This window comes from Cuculus canorus, chromosome 1 (genome assembly GCF_017976375.1).
Source record: "Cuculus canorus isolate bCucCan1 chromosome 1, bCucCan1.pri, whole genome shotgun sequence".
NCBI classification, from domain to species: domain Eukaryota; kingdom Metazoa; phylum Chordata; class Aves; order Cuculiformes; family Cuculidae; genus Cuculus; species Cuculus canorus.
The window spans coordinates 25796851-25820253 of NC_071401.1; positions in this window are offsets into that span (position 1 = coordinate 25796851).

Below are 23403 nucleotides of genomic sequence, written 5' to 3' on the forward strand. Positions count from 1 at the left end.
CACTTCTGTCAGCCAAGTGTATTTTTTTTTTTTCTACTTTGTTTCTCTAATGTATTTGTCCTTGGGTGCCAGGAAAGTGTCAGTTGTCTCACACCTCGGTACACTTAGCTTCTTGTTCTCTGGAGTCCACTATCTATACTGAGTAGACCTCCATTTGCTATAGTAGCATTGGCTCACATGCAGCCGCTTGCATTGATTTCTGAACATGGAGCTGAATCCCACTCTAAGAAATTGGCTCAGATTGATACAGGGTTTCAGTAGCAGAGCATCATTTGAACTTGAATCTCTCTAGTCCATACGGGATGTCCTGCTTACTGGAAGAGCTGTTCTGTTTCAGAGGAACTGTGTGACATTTTCCTGTGAATATCAGGGGAGATGGAGGCACAGTTTGTTCAAAGCAGCACTAGTAGTTTAGAGAATTATGCATAGGGTTCTTTTCTTATGTACAAAGCTTGTTTGACAGTTCTGTAACAGCATTTTCTGTGGTTTCCAGTTCAGTGGCATTTGGTCTAAACACTGTACTTTATTCTCTGAAGTAATTCACTTAAAACTGACAGCCTCCTTTTGGACTGACATGTTGAAATGACAGCGAATTCAATATTGAGCAAAATTAATGCCTGTTACAGAGATGAATTCAATGCACATGAAAGTAGAGTGGCAGTTGCAATTGTTTAACCCTTCTTTTAAGGGAAAAGTAGTTGCTCTGATCATAAAAAGCTTTAGAAATGTTATTTCAGTATAATGTCATCTCAGTAACCACTATGAAATATATGCAATAAAAAAATATTGGGAGATGTCAAATATCTTTGTTCAGAGGGTTTTGCTTTGTGGTGTTTAGCTGTACATTGATGTCTCTCCTCAAGCTCTGTCAGACTGCATTTTCCAGTGCTTGTCTGGCGTTGCTAGTTTGATGGTACCCCAAGGAATCTGTATCTTTCAGGATGAGAGTGTTGTTTAACCAAGCCATGGAAATGCTGAATGATCAACTGCAAGTTAACACAGATGACATTGGGCTTTGCTAGTGATCTGGAAGTGTAGACTGCTGTTTGGATAACCTCCATCTTTGGAGTTCACATCTTTCTCGATTACTTCTGGGGAAAAAAAAAAAAAACAACTATAAGGAGGTATAGTGTGAGCCATCTATGGGTATGGGCAGAGAAGGCGAAATCCTCTCTTACATTTTCAGTGTCTCAGGAAGATAAAAGTTGGCAACATTATCAAAAATGAGAGTACCTTGAAGTAATAAAATAAATTGTAATAAAATAAATTGTAATAAAATAAAAGCAAAGAACTCTCTCCACTATTTCTAAAACACCCAGGTCTCCCTTTTCCTTTCCATTTCTATTTGTCCTTTATGACAAATACTCTGAAATGGAAAAGGTGAAAATCTTGTTGTGTATAAGGCTAGGCATCTGCAATGTGTCAGAAGTCTACTGAGCAAGAAAAAGTTAGTAGGATGGTTGGTCCTTTCTGATGAATCTATATCGAAGAAATGAATGGAAAACCAGCTTTTCTAGTGTGTCTCAGATCAGTATTCAACTGTCCATGGAGATAATATTTATTGTTGTATGAACATCAGGAGGGAAATAACCTCTTGAAGCTAAGAAGCATGAAGAGTTTGAGCTCAGACGGTTTGTCCTGGTCCTAGACATTGTGGAAGTGAAACAATGGAACAGCTTTCCACTAAGAGCAGTGGGCCAAAAAGAACCCTTACTCCTCCTGGATTACGGCAAGGGAATGTGAAATCTGATAGCATGTGACAGCACAGTGAAAGAGTGTGTCTAATTTTCTCAATACGGAGCCCAGATAATATAAAAAAAATTTTCTCACCCCTATTTATTATTGGCTGATTCGTTGTTGTTGCTTGGTGCTATGCCAACTAGCACTCTGAAAGGTGACATCCAGGCGTGGTTCCAAGGACAGTTTCCTTCAAGGCTTCGGCACCCCAAAAAATATTTACTTGAGTGCAACAAGGTGAGTTCCCATGGCTCTACTTAGTTCTCCCAGGCTATCACAGGGGTTTTGCACTTGTAAACACACTCTTATACCACTTCCTTGGGAAGGTCAACTGCTGCATAGAGTCTTGCTGGCTGTCATTCCCAGAGCTTGTTCACTCTGTAAAAAAATGTAGGTCTCCTATATAAGTGATTGCAAATCCTCAGTCCCACTTTATGGTCCCTTGACCACCTGGGAGGAGGAGGAGGTCACCCATTCCAGGTGCTACAAAATTAACTTCTGTATCTGTGCAATTACTAAGCCTCTGTTTCCCAGTCAGTGGAAGAGTTGCTAAACAGCCATGGAAGGCTGCATGAGAACTCAGGGTCTGGTAGGAAAAATCTGGGAGCAGACAACCTGAATCCATATTTCCTTTCAGTGTGTGACAGCATCTTCCCTAATTTTCTCTGCTAGAATAATCAATTGGAACATATTGATCAAGCATAGGTGCACACAAGTACATAAGGAGTAGGCACTGTGGGCACTGACACTCAAATACTAACTAGAAAGCAGCCAAATGCAATCACTGAGACATTGCCAGATCCCAGAAGTCTTCTTCAGATCATATGATCTCTCTCTCTAAAGATGGAGTCTTTGGGAAGACAGTGATACACTAGGTTTCCAAAAGACTGGCTTAATTTCCACCTCGTCTCTATGCCCACCCTATGCTGGGCCAAGCATTGGTTTGAAGAAGAGGCTTCACAGAGTATCCTTGGACTAGAGACTATCCCCCATCGTTGATTTTCCACTTTCTGAAAGTAATTTGTAGCGGTTAGGTGTTTGTTCAGGGCAGCACTGTGTGAAAAGCCTGAGGCAATTGACAGCTCGGTTTAGATCAAAGAGTGAGTTGTGTGATCTGCCTTCCTCAGGGCTCCATACTGGATCCAGCCCTGTTCAATGTCTTTATCAATAACCTGGATGAAGGCATTGGGTGCACCCTTAGCAAGTTTGCAGATGACACTAAGCTGGGTGGAAGTGTGGATCTGCTGGAGGGTAGGGAGGCTCTGCAAAGGGGTCTTAACAGGCTGGACCGCTGGGCTGAGACCAATGGCATGAGATTCAACAAGGCCAAATGCCGGGTCCTGCACTTGGGGCACAACAACCCTATGCAGTGCTACAGACTAGGAGAAGTCTGGCTAGAAAGCTGCCTGGAGAAGGACCTGGGGGTGTTGGTTGACAGCCGACTGAACATGAGCCAGCAGTTGGCCCAAGGCCAATGGTATCTTAGCTTGTATCAGAAACGGTGTGACCAGCAGGTCCAGGGAGGTTATTCTCCCTCTGCACTCGGCACTGGTGAGACTGCACCTTGAGTACTGTGTTCAGTTCTGGGCCCCTCACCACAAGAAGGATGTTGAGGCTCTGGAGCGTGTCCAGAGAAGAGCAACAAAGCTGGTGAGGGTGCTGGAGAACAAGTGTTACGAGGAGCAGCTGAGAGAGCTGGGGTTGTTTAGCCTGGAGGAGGCTGAGGAGAGACCCTATTGCTCTCTATAACTACCTGAAAGGAGGTTGTAGAGAGGAGGGTGCTGGCCTCTTCTCCCAAGTGACAGAGGACAGGACAAGGGGGAATGGCCTCAAGCTCCACCAAGGGAGGTTCAGGCTGGACATCAGGAAAAAAATTTTCACGGAAAGGGTCATTGGGCACTAGAACAGGCTGCCCAAGGAGGTGGTTGAGTCACTTTCCCTGGAGGTGTTCAAGGGATGGGTGGATGAATTGCTGAGGGCCATGGTTTAGAGATTGTTAAGAATGGTTGGACTCGATGATCCAGTGGGTCCTTTCCAACCTAGTGATTCTATGATTCTATGACATCCGGCTGATTGAATAGCTGCCATAGGTAGTTCCCAGATGAACTGTTCACTCTGGCATCTTCATGAAACTATCTATCAAGCAATCTCAGCTAACGGATGCTTTGGCAAAAATTATAGTCTTACGCAGTTGTGAGTAGGAAAAGACCTACGTTTTTGTAGGATGTTTTTGTTAGTCCAACCAATCCAATGACAGGAAGATTGTATTACAAAGAGGTCTCATATTTTATTCAATTTTAGGAAACTATATCCCTCTTTTATCCTTAATGTCTTTGGAGAGCAATAGTTTTCCTACCCTAACACATAGGCTTTTTTAAACCATAATGGGTTTTCTTTGTGGCTCAGGCAAAGACAGAGCTGGTAGACTAGTGGCCAGCTCATGGATAGTAAACGAGAATTGATGGAGAAGGAATGTTGGGAAAGCATCTGGAAACCCTGACTTTTATCTTTCTTTCCTTCTTCATTTACAGCTAGCAGGTGGTGCTAAGCCGTAGCCTGGTGATCGATCAGACTCATGGACCTTCAGAAAGCCCAGAGGCACTCTGCTAAGAGATCAGGTGCTCCTTGCAGGATTTCCCATTAACATTGACAGGAGATCAATGTGAGGCCTTCCCCTGGGGAAAGGACTCTGCTAACCCCTCCATTTGGGAAGAGCAGAGACTCACACACACTTCAGCTATTATCTACCCAAGATGGAAAACAAGGGCTTGGATTTTTCAGAGCTTCTGGCCATGAAGCAGTGAAGTTCTGGAGTTCTCCCACTGCTACACTGATGCCTTTCAGGTTATATTTTTATTGTGGGCACTGCAGCTGAGGAACATGTGCTACTGAATTTCATTTTTGAGCAGTTAAGGTGCTGATAGGGCCCTGAGATTTGTTATAAGCTGTGACATTTACAGCTCACTGTCTGAAAGGCTGAAGCTTGTTCTAGAATACTTTAGGTTTTCTAAAGTATTCTAATTCTTCCTTTTTTACTATACTATATTATATTATTCTATATAGTCTTTTTGTTAATCTCAGTTTCTATTTGATTTGCCTAAACAGAGATAAGGGCAGGTAACTCATGACCTCTTTTCTTTAAGCAAAATCAATAGCAGATGTAGTTAAACCAGCCTAGGCCTAAAAATCAGGGGGTTTTTTTACTGATGTCAGGTAAAATTCAAAAATAAGGTTATCGATGAAAGCTGTGATTAATGAACTATTTTACTTTATACAAGATATATATATACATAACAACTGTATCATCTGATTTCTTTTAAGGAAGATGTGATTTTCTTTCAATTTCTGTCTAATGTAAATTCATATTGGGTTAGTTTTACAGATAAGATTTTATGTGATACATTATCCTCATATCCAGTCCAGATTTCTTCCGTATATATTTAAAATCTAAAGATCTACAGTTCACTGTGCTTTTAAAGTCCTTTATTCTGCTCTTCTCCTCATTCATGTTTTATGCAAGGGAAGTTTCCCTATCAGGTAATTACAGATGATGATGCCATCTATGTAGAATTTACTGCAGTAGATAATTGTATTTTAAATTCATATATTTGTGTCTGAAATTCTATTTTTTGTTATTTTGAAGTTATAAAGATTTTTAAAGTCATTAGAGAGGAAGTACAGAGTTTTCAAGCAAAAATTAAAAAAGCCATATCTTCCCTTTATATGCTAAGGCTCTGCTATCAGCCAGGCTAAAGGCACTATGCAAACCAAAATCCTTCAGAGTTATTTTGCATTAACTGCAGAATTTGATTATAGGTGAAAAAGTGTGAACATGCTCTCTTTTTCTAAAATAAAAAATTCTGACTGCTTGTAATTGTTGAATTGTTTTGGGGATACTTTGAAATCTGTCCATTTGTATAGGTAATTGACCTAATAGGTACAGGCCAATGATTAGTTCATTGCCTTTTGGATTTTACAGGAAACATTTTCTTGGATATTGATCTCATTTGAAGTGACAAGAAGCATGTTCTTATCTGTACTCCCAGGAGGAGCGGAGCAGTAAAGTTCATCCCTCCCTTGCCTTTTGATTGTATTTGTACTCACTGCTCAACCTTTGATTGAATTTTTATCAAATGACTTGAAGCTTCCAGGCTAATGAACTAAGTTTAAACTTTGTGTTTATTATCTGCTAATATGAAAAGCACATGTTTATCAATTTGTCTTATTTTTCCAAGGCAAGTACTGTTATAGTTTTTGTCAGCAAAAGCAAGAATTCCATATGAAGACTGAATCTCAGAGCTCAGGGACTGATTTGTAGTATCTGTTACCCATGTAAGAATGCAGGCTCAGTCCTACCCTTGTGGTAAGCACCAGTGAATTTTTGTCTTTGGTTACATTGGAGAAACAGATCATCTGTGGCAAACCAGAGCCTTCTGAGAGGAAATTAATTCAAGCAGTAGTGTATGATACACTAGTCCATGCGTCTGGAGTAATATTCTGCATATCACTCATGCCTTCAGCAAGAACTCCCAGTCTCCCAAGAGCAACTCTTGGGTGTAAATGTTTTTTCTCAGCCATGTTCCCTGATCTCTCTTCTCAATTCCTGCATATCTTTTTTAGTCTGCCAGGTGTGAAAGTTACACCAGTTGGGCTCTGGATCTCCTGAGATGTTTACGTGGGCCAGATATCCTCCAAAATCTAAGCTCCCATACAAATATGATTCTAATGCATGGTAAATTTGAACTGAATATAAGCACAAAGTACAGACCTTAAACATTTTTCATCAGTCAGTGAAATTTTTATAATATCAAGGTAGAATTCATTTGATGAAATGATCCATTTTATAAAATGTCTTGTCTAAACCAGCTGCTGGGTCTTGAATCCCTACAGTCAACAGGGAAGATATCTTCAAAAGCTGTTATCCCGTATGTCTCACACACGTTTTAAGATGAAATGAATGACTCCCTGGAGGCACTTGTTTCTTTCTGCTGATGCTACAGGAGCTCAACTTCTATGTCTAATCTTAAACATCCACAATGACCCCAGAAACATTTGCCTTAATGGTTTCATTGGCATCATAGTATCGTAGTATCATAGTATCGTAGTATCATAGTATAGTTAGGGTTGGAAGGGACCTTAAAGATCATCTAATTCCAACTCCTCTGCTATGGACAGGGACATCCCAACTAGATCAGGCTGCCCAAGGCCCCATCTAACCTTGCCTTGAACACCTCCAGGAGTGGAGCATCCGCAACCTCCCTGGGCAACCTGTGCCAGTGTCTCACCACTCTCATGGTGAAGAAATTCTTCCTAATGTACAGTCTAAATCTACCCCTCTCCAATTTATACCCATTCCCCCTCATCCTATCCCCACAAGCCTTTATGAATAATCCCTCTCCAGCTTTCCCGAGCCCCTTCAGGTACTGGAAGGTCACTATAATATCTCCTCTGAGTCTGCTCTTGTCCAGGCTGAATAGGCCCAACTCTCTCAGCCTGTCCTCATAGTAGAGGTGCTCCAGCCCTCTGATCATCTTTGTAGCCCTCCTCTGGACCCAATCCAACAGCTCCATCTCCTTCTTACATCGAGTATTCCAGAATAGGACCTCCAGATGAGGTCTCACAAGAGAGGGGCAGAATCACTTCCCTCGACCTGCTGGCCACGCTTCTTTTGATGCAGCCCAGAACACAGTTGGCCTTTCGGGCTAACCTTCATGGGTAGTAACAATGATTTCTAATTGCTGCAGGAAAAATATGAGGATAAGGGAAAAAGGAAAATGAGAGAAAGACATGAGAGAAAAAAGGGTAATAGATATTTTTTCTACAAACAATAACCAAAATAGCAAAATGCAATTAAGGATGCACATGACAGTGGTCCTAAAAGGCATAAATTTTTCCACTGAATGAAGTGGCAAGGCATTAAGTAAATACCAACATTTAGTTATTATTTCAAAGCACCTGCTGTCCTTCTGCTTTTCTCATGTCTTCCATTAATATCCCTAGGAGATGTGGTTTTTGTCTCAAGATTAAAGAGCATTTCTACAATTCTTTCCTCTTGGGTAGCTTGGATCCCTCTTTTCCTTCTTCCCTAGCATGATCTTGTATGTCCCTGCTTTCATCTGCACAGTCTGGATGTACTTCCCTAGTTTCTGCCTCTCATCTTCTCTTATTTTTGTAACTGTGCCTTCTGAAAGTAGTAAAAACCATCTGCCACTGGTTAAAAGTGACCTGTTTCTCTCCGCTTTCATAGTTTAGATCCTTACTCATACCTCCTGAGAAGTTAAACGTAATTATTCTGCCAGAAAGCAAGTGAGCCTCTTGAGAGCTCTAATAGCTACGTGAGGCAGCAGGGTACTAGAACTTCATACAATCATTTAGAAGTGATCATCCAGTGCAATGCACCTCAGGAACTGATATATTCTTAATCAAAATAGGACTCCCCAGAGCCAGGTTACTGTGTTCATGTCACAGAGGTGAGAGCATGTGGTTCATTGACTGCTGTGCCTCTTTGATGGTGGAAGGGAAAGGGGAAAAGGATATTCCTTCTCTCAGTTTCTCAGATCTCTAACCCTCAGCAGAGTTGAGGAACGGCTTGATATTTCAGACCCCATGTTCTCATACCCTTGGAAAAATATACTTGAGCTTGTTATCTTGAGTCGGTGATGTCTTAAGGAGGAAAGAGCTTTTTTTTTTTTCAGGTTGTGGCAGTACTTCAGATATCTCTTGTGGTGGGTGGCTGAGCTGTCCCCACAATCACCAGTAGCACTGTCTGCCTTGGTGGAACTAAAGTTATTTCTCCTACTAGCCCAAAAACTGATTTTTGCAGATTTCCACTGTTGAAAAAAAAGTATTGTGCTATCTCAGATGAAGATTCAGTTTTATTTTGGTTTTAATCTTTCTTTATATTTTTAGGATCTTTCTTACTCCTTCATACCTGAAGGCTGTGTTCTTTAGATATGCTGGACAGGACTGCAGAAACAGTTTCTCTGCCTTCCCTATTTTTGCGAAACAGAAAGAAATATATTCTTTTCCAGTGAGCCAGTTTGGGTTCAAGTAGGGATCTGTCCTCATTTGACTCTGCAAGCTGACTTTCAGGATCTAGTTGGTCTCATAAGATCCTGTTCATAGATCTTGAAATAGTGACCAATATTTTACCAGTAAGAGTTGTCATTCTTCCCTATGACTGTCTGAATCCACACCTCATATCCAGCATGTAAGCAAAAGATGTCATTTATTGATACAAAAGGAGCACTTGAAATATATCACCAATTGAATTAGATGGCATTTTAGGCTGGTTCTGTTGTTGGGAGCCCTGAAGTGATGGCATTGGATAAACTCTTCCTTTAGTCTACTGCATTCTGCACAGTCCCACTTGCAATGAGGTGTGGGTTGGTAGGGCTTTCCCACTTTTATTGAGCATGTGCTCTTTGTAAATGTCTTACTTTCTAGCCTAAACAGCTTATATACCAGCATGCTCTCTATATAGAGCTAACTACTGCTAAACTTTTTGCTAGAACTTTATCCCCAGTCACTAGCCCCTCATGATAACAAATACATTTCATGTTTCTGCTACAGTTGCCATTTTATAAAAGTTATTTTCTCCCATAAACATTTGTAGGTTTGGATTTTCCCTTGGCAGATTTTACCTCTGCACCTTTATGAACATCAGTCTTAATTCAGAAGCCTAGAACACCCACAGTCACCAAGCTAAAAGTAAGCTATTTTTGCATTTTTACATTGACTCACTCTAGATATTTTTTTTTGTTCATGTATGTGAGGGAGATAGAGCAAAATTGAGGCTCCCTGGTATTTTAGCATTGTGACCATCCCACCAAAAATATTTTTGACATCTGAATGCAGATCAACTGGCATTCAACTACATCTTGCTTTGTAGAAGCAATTCTGTTTCATTTTCACTGAAGTTCTTGTGACAGGTCCACAACATAAATAAATTCTGCCCCACTCCATAGAGACCCTTATTTTTATCTCAAAAAAAGCAAGCCTAAAAGAAGGCTTAGAATCTATGTGGAAGAATCCAAAGAATCACCAGATCTTCTCTTAGAATAACAAATATCTCTCTAGTGCCATCAGGGAGATGCTTGTTTTCAAGTCACTACCACTGATGGTGTAGGAAGCATATGCAGTGGTATCTCTTTGTTATTACACAGTACATTTGGTATTGCAATGCATACTTCAGAACTCAGAATTGCTTTCTTCTTCAGCTACTGGTAGTTCCTGTGTCAGGTTAAATAGGAATCCCCTTAGTTCCAGCAGAGTTCTAGAAACACACACCTCCTACAACAGTACATCACCTAAAATACGTAAAGCCACAGGAAAGAGGTTTTCTTCAGTCCATAGTAAAGAGTTTATAAAAATCTGAAATCCTTTCTCTGCTGTAGTTGTAGGGCATGAGGGCAGAGACGGCAAAAGTTGTGCTTCTCCTTGCTTTAGAATGGAGTTTCACACCTTGCTGGTAGTACTTTCTAGCGGAATCAGATCTGAAGAGAAAGAAAAGAAAAGGAAATATATCTGGATGCAGCTGATAATAAGGGCTCAAGAGAGACACTTTATTTTGTAACATGTAATGTATGCTCCTGGTTCCTTTGGATACTGTAATGAAACTGGAGGAAAATGACCTCCAACAGTACTTATAGAAATTGTAAAGATACAGGAAAAGGGGTAGATGTTAGTTATGATTGTGAATAATAGAGAAGCCTATTGTAGGAGCAATGCAGAAAGTCATGTATTTCTGATACTACTAACAGATACAAAATCTAAATAATGACATAAAGAAAGGGTCAAAATCGTGTCAGATCTCTGACTCACTACCTCTGTGGGTACTCTGTGTACTTGTGCTTCCTCTCAGATGGAAGAACAGATTTCCACAGGCTTTCTGAGTGAATTGTGGAGATGTCATCTGTCAGAAAAAAAGTCAAAAAAAATCTTCTCAGCTTGATATAACATGGTCAAAGAGTGTGTTACATGAAGTCCTTTTGCATTGTAGGTCTCCCCAGGGGAGTAACAGTAAAACACATTACTAGTTTGTAGTTTATTTTCTCCTATATAGGCATATGTATTTATGCATGTTTCAACACACGTAAGCAATAGTAGAGACCAATGCCACCAGCTCTGTGTCCTCAGATTGCTTCTGAGCTCTTCCCATAGAAGTTCAGATCATACTGGAGCCAAAATGATTCCTTTGTGTTATATGGCCATGAAGAAAACAAATAAATTAAAAATAGCTGCATGTTCTGTAAAGCTCCTAGAAAGAGAATACATTTCCAGCTTGATGCTTATTCCCTGAATTTCAGCTAAAGAATGGATTTTTTCCTAGTATCTTGGGACTAGGGGAGAGAGAAATGGTACTTGCTCAGGGGTCTGTAAGTGCTCAAGATGTCTTACCATGGACATCTTCTCCAGAGAACTTGCACAGCGTTTGGGACAAGCCGAAGGGGTATGTTGTGATGGGAAATGAAAGTTTTCCTTTTCTCTTCTGTCTTGCTCTGCTCACCACCATCCCCTGCCCCAAAATTCCAGTTGACTAAAGGATTACATTACTAAAACAGTTAGGGTAAGACTGTTCTACCAGGATAACTAGCTGAAAAAAAAAACACTGCAGCTGTGGACCACGTGGGTTCATGCTTGGTTAAATTGGCTTTGTGCCAGCATTTGTGCTACCTGTGACTAAATGTTTTGACCTTGGAGTTGACCAGACCATGATTTTATATTTCCACAATACATAAGGCTTTTAAATCCAAACCCTAATGACCAAGAAAAGGATCTGTAAGTAAAAAGTGAGTGAGAATTAAGCAGCAAGGTTCCTAGAATTTGCATGTTATGCTGAGATAACCCAGACCAAAAAGGTGGTCCGTGAACCAACTGTCAATGACCCAATAGAAGTGTTATCTCACACGAACATAGTCCTTGGGGTATGCTGTTGGAATAATTAACTAGCAACTAGAAAAAAAATGCTGTGTGCAGGACTACATGTAGTTAATCCTTCAAGAAGCATAATTTAATTTTCTATTAAAAATAGTTTAATGAGAACTTTTAAATTTTGCTTGGGGGAGAAAAATGTACACATTTTAGACCAGACTCTAGAAAGTGTTCAGATGCTAAAATGACAATGAATTCTGGCCCTCAGTCCATGTATTTCTGTAGAAATGCAAAATGTGTAAGTTATGTTCTGTTCATTTCTGCATAATTACATATCCCCCGAGGAATGAGCTTTAGTAATTTCCTTTTTTGCATATTAATTTTTTAGTTAGATCATTTAATCATGAAGTTGAGAAAAGAGTAATATTTAATCACTAACAGAGAAGTGGGAGTGTTAGGAATGGGATGGCTGGGCACAGGGACACTAATCACCTGAGGAGCCACTCACCTTTGGCTCACTCGTTTCTACAGGCATCTCCTTTAGAATAACCGAGAGCAGCTCCTGTTCCATGGTGTTCCTGGTGTTCCCTTGTAGTTTCAGGCCATCATCTTTGCCTCAGCTGTGACCTGGCAGCGTCAGAAGACAGTCAAAAGCCTGTCTGACTGCAGAAATAACAGAACTAGCTAGAGAAACTGGTATTCCCACCAGGGAAGGAAGCCTCATATTACATTGCCCTTTCTGCAAACAGCCTGAGGACTCCAGTTTCCACCTTCTGCCCGCAACCTTCCCATGTCAGCTCCCTAGCAGGATTTAGTCTAAGACGTCATGCTTAGAGTCATGGGTATAAAAAAGAAAACAACACCATCACTTATTTTTGCCCATGGTCAGTGGTTTTGAGAGGCAAATGCTGTTCCCTCTTGCCTGTGTCTGCTGATCAACAAATGGCCTGTCCCATGCCTGTCCTTACTCAAAACCTTGCAGGCTTCTCATTGTCATCCCTGATTAACCACAGAAATGAGGTTTCATACAGTGTATGTGCCAAGTGGCAGCTTGTACCTCTGGCCAAGTCCAGCCCATGTGGCTGAAGGGAGCTGTCTCAGCTATAGTACTCTCCAACAGGTCTTCCTAGAATAGTTAGCTGTGTGGAGAGGAGAAAGTGTACCTGCCCTGACTGTGAGAAAGGCTGTAATGTTCACCTAAACAACAGAGTCTGAGAGACAGTGTGTGAGAAAGCATGAGGGAGAGCAAGAGCGTGCATGAGGGTACACCTCTACTTGCTGCCACTCCTGAAAAGGTTCATATCTAACACACATTTTTTCAATCATCATCAGCATGAATCAACCTAAATACAGAGATCCAGGGGAAAAAAACTTGCATTAGTTCTGCAGCTGATCAGCCCTCTTGCGTAATTGCTTCAGTGACGACACAGAGACACTATTTGATGTGTCTGTCTATATTAGACGAGACACACTCTGACACACTCTTAGTTAAGACATAAGAACTTTGGATGGTATTTTATGAAGCATACTATTTTGTTGTATTAAATTCTATCAGTCACTTCCTGTTATCATAGGACAACAACATTACCTTTCAATCTTCAGCAATAACAGATCCAAAGGTAAGTAAAACAAATATTTTTTTTTTTAATTACTGAGGCTAAGTAAAGCACATTTTGAAGATTCTAGAGCTGGTAGCAATAGTTTTATGAAGCAGAAAAATGTTAGTTCTATCATCTTGCTTATATGGGTATGCCACATAAACTCAGACGAGGTCAGTAACATAAAGAGACACAGAGCTAATGAATATGAGACAAATATTATAGAATCATAGAATCATTTAGATTAGAAAAGACCCTTAAGACCATTGATGTTATGTAGCAGATTCTCCAGTACTCAGAGTTAGGTTTGATGCCCTTGCCCTAAGAGAGGAAAAGCAGCAATTTCAAAAATTAAAGTTAAGTGAAGAATAAAAGTACATTTCAACTTTTGCCTTTTCTGCTGCACAACTGAAATGAGGTAGCACTCATGTAATTTTAAATTTATTGCATTTTGAAATATGGGTGAAATGAACTGAAACATGGAAGTACATTTTCCTCTGTAGCACTCTGGAAAATAACTTGTTGCAGTCAGTCATTTTCTGAAGGAAAAAAATCCTATTATGCTGAGTTTCTTATTTGATGCTAAGCTTGGCAGAGTTAATCAAACATTGATTCTTGGACTAATTTTCACTTACTCTGTGAATGTGTGGTAGGAGAGAATAGTCAGTACTGTTGAGGTATGCACACTGGCTTGTTCTCTGAGTCTTCATCTTTGTAAATCTTGGGAAAGGTTTGAAGTCAAGCCACAAGGGAGCTCGAAGAAATTAAGAGACAAGTCCTGTGATCAGAGGAGGCAGATAGAACTATTATGGGCAATCTGGATGTTTGTCACGTACATGTTTAGTCTGGGAAAACCCCCTATGGCTTGTATTGCTTTCTGATGTGGATGCCTTCTGAAGAGCTGTGTGTGGTTATCAGCCACAGCTTTTCATCTTTCCAGGAAGGAGGATAATTCTTCCTAAGCAACACAAATTTTTGAGATGGGGTTCTTGCAATGGCACAGTAATCAGAGGTCTGGACGCTGCCCTTGGACTGAAATTGTCAGTACTGCTCCAAGTCAGATGTACTTGGAGTCATCCAAGCATCAAATACTTTCTTGTTTCCTATGGGAAGCTGACCTGGGATACTCAGCATCTGCAACTTCTCAGTGTGTGTGTAACATGAGCAAAAATGCTACTCTGTGTCACATATTCTTCTGCTTTGGGTGATGCCATTTTCCTTTTCAACTATCTAAACTCTTTCTATGCTGAGTGGTCCTTCCCCTCATCTCTTATTCCCTGGGTTGTTGCACAGCTGCACATGCAAAATCCTGTGCAGTCAAAGGAACTTTATTGTGTTTTTCAATATTCCCTCAAATTATGTACCCTCTTTTTGTCTTTGCTCTCTCCCTGTCTCTAGGCTCTTCTTTTACTTTTCATTGACTTCTTTTCAGTCCTACCTAACAAGCTCATAACTGTCAAAGCAAAAGCTTTGTTCTTTACAGTTTCTGCCATCTGGAACAGCCTTCTTGTAAATCTCTGCCCTGTTCACTCTTCATTTAATTTTTTTTTGTCATATGAAAACAAGTCCCTTCTCCAATCTTTTTCCCTTGGTTCATCTCTCCCTCCAAGATGCTATAACTTGTCTAGTATTCAAAAACTTGGGGTTCTGTCCTTCCTCGGTGTATTTTGGAATCAGAAGATGTTCAATCTGAATAAAGTTCTGTGACGTGGTTTCTGAGACTGGGTTAAAAGAGATAAATTTACAAACATGTTAATAAGATGTAAGACCAGTTGAAATTCTCTCAGATGTTTATTGTGTAGTTCAGGACAGAGTCTTTTTTAGAAGAAACAAATTTTCTCCATCAGTGAAGAAAACATTTTCAGATCCCTCCAAAGAATTAACTAATAACCAAAGTCATCACTACTGGACTTTGTCCAAATAGAGGTGAATTGCAAACATTACCAATTAGAGGAAAAGCAAAGATGAAATTTCTTCTCATAAAAAAATATAAAGAGTTGTCACTCATGAGATTAAAGAGATGCCCCTTCTCCATCTGTCAGCACTGATTGCTCTTGTAGGCACAAAGGCTCAAATCAAGTTCACCCATGTTCCTTCATTGTAAGAAAGATATGAATAAAGTACCTAGTATTCTCTTTCAGTGCCTGTCTCTCTGTAATGCTAATAATGGTAAGAATGTTCTTGCATTAGGCCATGAGGGATTTAAACCCATAAATAACTTCAGTGAATAGAAATCATTTCTCAGCCCTCAAGTGATCAAATTGATTTTTTAATAACTTACAAAGAGGGAAGGTGCCATTAACGTTGAACAGGAACACGTCTGAATGGATCTCACGTGATTTTTGCAAGGAAAGGCAGCCCCTCTCTGAAGCCAGAGAGTGCCTGCACTTAAAACACTTCATGGCCTTTATGTTCTAAGGTTAGTAGTGAGGGCTAAAGCAGCAAATTTGGTACACTTTTTAGAGTATATGTGCATTTACTTTTCTAAGAAAGTCAATGCCTCACAGTGCCAATATTTTAATGAAATATCACAGATGCTTTATTGAAGAAAAAGTGATCCTTTCTGTATCATGAAACTAGAAGCTTATGAAATTAATAATGAGATGGAAAGTTTTAAGAACAAGAAAGTGTTTTATCACATATGCAAATGCAATATGGCGTGGTTTATTCATCCATCTTTCTGGCTATATATGAGCATGACAGAATAGCAGTACCCCAGGGAGTTGGATTTCATGCCCTCTGCTTTGTTCCATATGCACAGGCTAGCTGTAACCTTGAGATGCAGATTTTGGAGGACAGTTTCAAGATCAATTTTCCAAGTCAGCTTCTTGAACTGGAGCCTTAGCTGGTATTACTTGACTGTCAAGGTTTGTTATCTGTGGTCTTGCCAGCCACTATGAGAGGAGCTTTAAATGAAAGATGAGGACATGTGCTGTATTTTTTATTCTGAAACCATCTGTGCAGAAGGACAGGTAATTAATTCAGCATGAAAATTAAAAGGCGTAGCCAGAGTCTGTTAAAACAAGTAAACAGACTTGATAGCAGACTGCCGGCTGGGGAAACTCTGCACCCTGACTACTGGCTACAAGACTACCACTAGTGCAGAGCTTTCACTGTAAAGTACGTAGGCATAGTAGATACCTTCTGCTCACATCAGCAGGGAGACCACCCTGGGGTGGAAACCTGCCTGAAAGGCAAGGTCACTTCTCAAGCAGTGCCAAATCTGTGGCTTCAGCTGAACTGCCAGTACCTGAGCTGGTTAGTTAGGACATACTCAAAAGACAAACTGTGGACTGCAGCCTAGCTCTGAAAATTGTCAAATCCTGACCTGCCAGCTTTGCCCAGTCTGAAAGCAGATGGTGGACATACTCTGATCACTTCTGTATTACCTGTGACACAGCACAGCTCAGACTTGCGTGGCTGACAGTGACTTTCCTGGGACTGACGATTGCCACAGAGCTGTGCCTCCTGGAGAACAACGTTTCAATTGACTTTTGCGGAGTATCCTGACCTGGCAGCTTTCTGCCAAAAGCAACGGTACTGGCAACTCTATATCTTTTCATTAATTCATAGTTGAGGTTGGTAAAGACAGTTTCTGCCCCCAAGTCTCTCTCCTTGTAGCCCTGAATCCTTCCATTGACAGGACCGTGAAGGGCCAGTTCTTTCTCAGCTGTTATCAGCCTTCCCACACTGCATGGCAGTTTCTGCTGTAAAATCATTCTTGTTTCCATGAAGACGAAGAAAGCCCCACAATCTAATAAGCAGCTGTGAATGAATACACTGATTCACCTTCATTTGCAGAATGCCACTTGCTGGTTTGCTTTTGTTGCTTATTTGAACTACTGTCAGCTCCTTTCCACAACCAGCAAAATCCATGCAACCTTGCTACTGGCAATGAAATACAAAACTAGACTAGCTGACAAGGTATTTTCTGACTGAAAGGCTTTTGTGCCAGGCTATTTCTTGAATATGGAGTTGCATAGAGAGTGGCACAGAGACTTAACTATGAGTTTACAACTACTAAATATCTGAAATGCTACATGAAGTGTCAATGAAGATCTTGAAGTAATTATACCCATGAAAAACCTTCAATTAAAATGTTACTTTCTACCAGAGACAATGGGCCAGATTCTGTATCCAAGGTAACTCCACAAAGCACTTTAGAGACAGACTGAGTTTGTACTCCAGCAGAAGGTAGTGCAATTAATATTACTACTTTCCTTTTATAGTGGTAGTCCACCAAGAACCTGAAAAGTACGCCAAAGTTGGTAATATGGTAAAATGAAGTATGCTACATATTTTATAGACCCAAACCTGTTAAGGAGCATACACCAACAACTGAGATTTCTTATATGCAGCATCACTGATGCAGTAGGTTCTTTTGATTCTGTCTGTCATGCCTCTTGTTGAAAATGAAATCACTGCAGTTAGACATCTAAAAAATTCTGGGTCATCATCTTTTTTGACTTACTGTCACAAGGAAGATGCAAAAGTGTAGAAGCTTCAGCGTCCACTCTTATAGCACATTCAGGCTGGCAGCACTAAGTGCAGATCTACTGCAGTTTATTTCTGTGCTGCACAATCCTTTAATTTTTCAGTTCTCATTGTAGCAAATCCAGTAAAGATATACAAAACCAGCTGAGAAATATGGACTAATGGTGAGAGGAACAGCAGTTTTAAATATACACCTAGTAAAACTAACATAACTACTTAATAAAACTCTAAGCAATGGAAGACTTTCCCAAGACACTAGTAAACAGGGCATTTTCACATTCTTGCTAAAGTAGTTCCTAATCACAAATAATTTTGTCAATATGACACTGAGTCACACAGGATTTAGTGTTCTTAATTACTGTCAGGGAAGCTCAAGATAATAAAAGCAGAAAGATGCTGGGTGGTTACAATGAATCCATGGATATGTGCTCTTCTGTTGAGAGTTTCAAACTCTTCTCAATTACATGCAGAATTTACATCCTTGCCTCCCACTGAGATTTATGGAGATGGACTTTTTTTTTTTATGCCTTTCTGGTGGCTTGCCATTTTTCTTGAATTTAACTTTATAGCTCTAAAGCTATGGCCAATTGTAGTGGGGAGATTCTGTTATGTTTTCTAATATAGGATTTTAATTATATAACATTATATTGTCCAATATATATTATATTGGACAACAAAAAGGGGACTAGGGGCATAAAGCCCCTCACACTGTAGGGAAGGATCAGGTTCATGACCACCTGAGGAACCTGAACATATATAAGTCTATGGGACCTGATGAGATGCATCCCAGAGTCCTGAGAGAACTGGCTGATGTGGTGGCCAAGCCAGTCTCTAGGATATTTGAAAAGTCATGGCAGTTAGGAGAAGTCCCTGGTGACTGGAAGAAGGGTAACATTGTGCCCATTTTTAAAAAGGGTAGAAAAGATGAACCTGGATCTACCAATCTGTCAGCTTCACCTCTGTGCCTGGGAAGGTCATGAAACAGATCCTCCTAGAAGCTATACTAATGCACATGGAGGACAGGGAGGTGATTAGTGACGGCCAGCATGGCTTCACCAGGGGCAAGTCCTGCCTGACCAACCTTGTGGCTTTCTATGACAAGGTAACCAAACCAGTGGACACGAGAAAAGCAACAGATGTGATCTACCTGGACTTCTATAAAGCCTTTGACATGGTCCCACCCAACATACTTCTCTCTAAATTGGAGAGATGTGGATTTGATGAGTGGACTGTTCGGCGCCTAAGAAATTGGTTGGATGGTCACATTCAAAGAGTTTCAGCCCAGAAGGGCAACTGTATCCTGGGTTGCTTCAAAAGAAGTGTAGCCAGCAGGTTGATGGAAGTGATTCTGCCCCTCTACTCCGCTCTTGTAAGACTCCACCTGGAATATTGTGTCCAGTTCTGGAATCCTCAACATAAGAAAGATATGGAACTGTTGGAACAGGTCCAGAGGAGGGCTACAAAGATAATCAGAGGCCTGGAGCACCTCTATTATGAGGACAGGCTGAGAGAGTTGGGATTGTTCAGCTTGGAGAAGACAAAGCTCCAAAGAGACTTTATAGCAGCATTCCAGTACCTGAAGGGGGCCTAAAAGAAAGCTGAGGAAGGACTTTTTACAAGGAGATGTAGTGATAGGAAGAGGGGGAATGGCTATAAATTGGAGGCAGAAAGATTTAGAATAAACATTAGGAAGAAGTTCTTCATGATGAGGGTGGTGAGACACTGGAAGCTGTGGATGCCCCCTCCCTGGAAGCGTTCAAGGCCGGGTAGTCTGGGGCTTTGAGCAGTCTGATCTAGTAGCAGATGTCCCTGCCCATGGCAGTGGGGTTGGAACTAGATGATCTTTAAGGTCCCTTCCAACCCTAACTATACTATGATACTACGATACTATGATTCTAATAGCAGTTTAATGAACCATTAAATACCTTGGAAGTAAAAGAAATAAATCCCCATCTACTCTACCTTATTTTCATTTACTAGTCAGAACCAGATTTTAAAACTGTGTAACAAGGCGGATCTTCCCAGAATACTACAACTCAGAGTGACAGAGCTTGTGATGTTTTTTCAGATAACTAATATGTCTGTACAAGAAAGCAGCCTCCCTGAAAGGCAAGATTCACCATTTTGAAGCAGCAGGATAGCAGGGGTCTGGAAGTGAAGTGCTGTAGGCTGTAGAGGGTGGAAGGTGTAGCCAGCACCATTAGCACTGCACCACATTGCAGTAACAAACAGAGCTGTGGCTGCACATCTTCAGGGCACACTTTTAACCTGACACTAGTTAGCAGCCTCTTGCACAGAGGAGTCTTAAAACCTCAATATCAAAACCTGCTGTGAGCCACTACAACTCCTGACAGCTATTACAGAGTGAGATGTATTTTGAAAGAGCAGCTTCTCCTACCAGGCACAGAAGGTGACCGAATTTCTTAGGCATTTTTTCCCCTTATGATATTAAAATAGATTCCAACTGCATGGTAGGGTAAGTGTAGCTGATCTGTAATGTAACTTGAACTTGCGATGAAAGGTCATGGACTGATTAACAGCACCTCTGTGAGGACTAACAGATGTGAAAGTCAAACTGACTGTCTCAATTAAACTATTTCTAGCAGAAAATGTGAAAACATGGATTCACAGTGCCTTTTCTGCAGAAAAACATCAGTTGCCTTTTCCAGATTCAGATTATTTTCAATTCATTTAATTTCATTTCACTTCTTATTGTTCTTTTCTACCATCACCCACCTTTACTAGGCAATGTATTATTTGCTTCTCTTTCTGTGTTTTTGCACATATACAGTAGAGTGATTTTGGTGTCCAGACCTAATATTTTTGTTCTGACTGCTTTTTTTTTTTTAAAGTGTTGGAAGACTACATATTCTCTAATAATGTATGCCTCATCTAAAAAAAAAAAAAAAAAAAAGTTCTTTTTCACTCCATGCTGGCTACTTCTAAAATTCATAGGCCTAAATACCTATCATGGTTTTTTTACTTTACAGCTCCGCAGAACTGTTGTGGTTATATAGCTCATTGTGAAATTAAGGTTTTCGTGGATACTACTTATGTAAGGGATCAGCTCAGAATTTAGTTGCAGAGTCTCCAGGAACACTTTTACCCAGGAATATTGCTGAGTGTTAGCCCTAGTGGTCTGTGTTAGACAACTATGCTGCTCAGAAGTGTTGGTAGCTTTTGTCTCATCTTCAGCTGCAACCTGAGCATTCACAGTGCTCAGCAGTACAGCATCTCAGTGGAAGAGTTTCTGTCAGTTTGTCCTTTCTGTTCTAGATTAAAAATATGCAATTACAAATTCAGCTTAAAATTCTGTGATTCCCTTTTCACATGAGGAATCAATAACATTAATTGAGAGAATTATTTTTTTTCTCTCCTCTAAAATATTACAGCTGTTTTGGAGTAATTCAGGGGTTTCAGTAACTGCCTTTTGGTGACATTACAGAATTAACAGTATTAACATTTACCGCTTTAGTTCCTTTCTTTCACACCCTTTCATATTGCAGAAAACCTGCAGGAGACTTTATTCAGTTTTGCAAATACTCTTTGTTCTATAAGAAGTCAATTGAGAATTTAAGTAAGTTTATTCCTTTCAAGATTTAACTGCTGTTAGGATCAGTGCACCCGGCACAATCACTGCACAATCATCCATGGCAAAATCATTCAATGAGCTTCACATGTGTGGTAGGGCAGTGGCTGATCTCAAATTACATTTATATTGAAGAAGCCTGTAAGGCCTGGCAAAGGGATTTACCTTACCATGACACTAGACAGAATAAAAATGTTTAATGTGTGGGCTTATAAAACCAGTGCTTTCCTCTTCTCTCTTTTGACAATATTTTCAGTCCAAGGGACAATTAATAGAATCATACAATAATAGAATCATAGAATTCCTAGGTTGGAAAAGACCTTTGAGATGATTAAGTTCGACTGCACCTGTCCACTACTAAATCACATCCCTAAACACTTCATCTATCCGTCTTTTAAATACCTCCAGGGGTGTTGACTCAATCACCTTCCTGGGCAGCATGTTTGAGTGCTTGATAACCCTTTCAGTGAAGAATTTTTTCCTAATGTCCAATCTGAACCGCCGCTGGTGCAGCTTAAGGCCATTCCCTCTAGTCCTATCACCCATCACTTGGGCAAAGAGATCAACACCCACCTCACTACAACCTCCTTTCACGTAGCTGTAGACAGTGATAAAGTCTCCCCTCAGCCTCCTTTTCTCTAGGCTAAACAACCCCAGTTCCCTCAGCTGCTCTCCGTAAAACTCATTCTCCAGCCCCTTCACCAGTTTCATTGCCCTTCTCTGGACACGCTGCAGGACCTCAATGTCTTTCTTGTAGTGAGGGGCCCAAAACTGAACACAGTATTTGAGGTGCAGCCTCACCAGTGCTGAGTACAGGGGCAGAATCACTTCCCTGGTCCTGCTGACCACACTGTCTCTGATACAGGCCAGGGTGCCACTGGCCTTCTTGGCCTCCTGGGAACACTGCTGTCTCATGTTCAGTTGGCTGCCAATTAGCAACCCCAGGTCCTTCTCTTCCAGGGAGCTTTCTAGATACTTTTCCCCAAGCCTGTAATACTGCATAGGGTTATTTTGTCTCAAGTGCAGAACTCTGCACTTGGCCTTGTTAAACCTCATGCCATTGATCTCAGCTCATTGATCCAGCCTGTTCAGATCCCTTTGCAGGGCCTCCCTACCCTTAAGCAGATCGATACTTCCTCCCGGCTTAGTGTGATTTGCAAAGTTACTAAAGATATGATCAATCCCATCATCAAGGTCATTGATAAAGATATTGAACAGAACTGGACCCAACACTGAGCCCTGGGAGACACCACTTGTGACCGACCTCCAAGTGGGTTTAGCTCCATTGACCACTACTCTTTGCGCCCAGCCATCCGGACAGATTTTTACTCAGCAGAGGCTGTGCCTGTCCAGGCCAGTGGAAGCCAGTTTCTCAAGTAGAATACTGTGAGAAACAGTGTCAAAGGTTTTACTGAAGTCTATGACACCCACAGCCTTTCCCTCACACATTAAGTGGGTCACCTTGTCATAGAAGGTGATCAGGTTAGTTTGGCAGCACCTGCCTTTTATGAATCCATGCTGACTGGGCCTAAGAAACCAGTTGTCTTGCATGTGCTGTGTGATAGCACTCAAGATTAATTGATCCTGTGAAACTGATTGTATGCAATTTTTGAAATGAGTAGTTAATTCTTTTTGTTCTTTCTTTTGGCATTCCTTGGAAATATATCTATACTTCACATCAGAAGAATTATCTGATCTAATTATTTTAGTCCATGAAGCCACTTGCTTCCAATTGCTTTCCTCACCTTTGAATTAGATAACTGCAAACCCTGATACCTGATATCCACTAATCACCTACTTGAAGTATTGATCTGCAGCCTTCAAGTCTCCTAGAGATGAGAAATGACCACCTAATGACTTGATTTCTGCAAAGACAAACAACTGGGAAACTTGTCATATTGAGAGTTTTATATAGGAAACGGCATTACCAGAGGCTAACACCTGCTTTCTAGCTGTGCCTGAAATATAAAAAACATCCTCCAGAGCCCCACAGACATATGCTTCTCCCATGACTGTTGGCTCTGGCTTTTGGATGATCTCCCATTTGACAATTAGGAGCGCTACAACACTACCTTTTCTCCTCCACAGCTTTCAGAAATTTCTACATGAGTA